Source organism: Octopus bimaculoides, chromosome 7 (assembly GCF_001194135.2).
Source record: "Octopus bimaculoides isolate UCB-OBI-ISO-001 chromosome 7, ASM119413v2, whole genome shotgun sequence".
NCBI lineage: Eukaryota > Metazoa > Mollusca > Cephalopoda > Octopoda > Octopodidae > Octopus > Octopus bimaculoides.
The window spans coordinates 21,993,717-21,994,569 of record NC_068987.1 but is presented as its reverse complement, the minus strand read 5'-3'; positions in this window follow the sequence as shown (position 1 = coordinate 21,994,569).

Here is an 853-nt window from a genome sequence, read left to right as displayed (position 1 = left end):
CTTGTCTTGCCGGGTCTTCTCACGCACAGCATATTTCCAAAGGTCTCGGTCACAAGTCATTGCCTCGATGAAGCCTAATGTTCGAAGGTCGTGCTTAACCACCTCATCCCAGGTCTTCCTGGGTCTACTTCTTCCATAGGTACCCTCAACCGCAAGGCTGTGGCACTTTTTCACACAGCTATCGTCATCCATTCTCGCCAAATGACCATACCAGCGCAATCGTCTCTCTTGCACACCATAACTGATGCTTCTTAGGTCCAACTTTTCTCTCAAGGTACTTACACTCTGTCGAGTATGCACACTGACATTACACATCCATCGGAGCATACTGGCTTCATTCCTTGCGAGCTTACGCATGTCCTAAGCCGTCACGGCCCATGTTTCACTGCCATGTAGCATGGCTGTTCGTACACATGCGTCATACAGTCTGCCTTTTGCTCTGAGAGAGTGGCCCGTTGTCACCAGTAGAGGTAAGAGCTCTCTGAACTTTGCCCAGGCTATTCTTATTCTAGCAGTTACACATCCAGCGCACCCTCCCCCGTTACTGACTTGGTCACCTAGGTAACGGAAGCTATCAACTACTTCTAGTTTTTCTCCTTGGAATGTGGCAGAAGTTGTTCTCTGCACATTTCCAGTGTTTATTGCTCCTGGGCATCTGCCACATACAAAAACTATCTCGCTAGTTAGCCTTCCTTTGATATTGCTGCACCTCTTATGTGTCCATAGCTTACACTGGGTACATCTCATAGAGTTTCTACCTACACCTTTTCTACAGATCGAGCAAGGCCATCTACCTGAAGGGGTTTGTGGTTTGTCTACCTTTCTACTTATTAGGACTTTGGTTTTAGCTAGG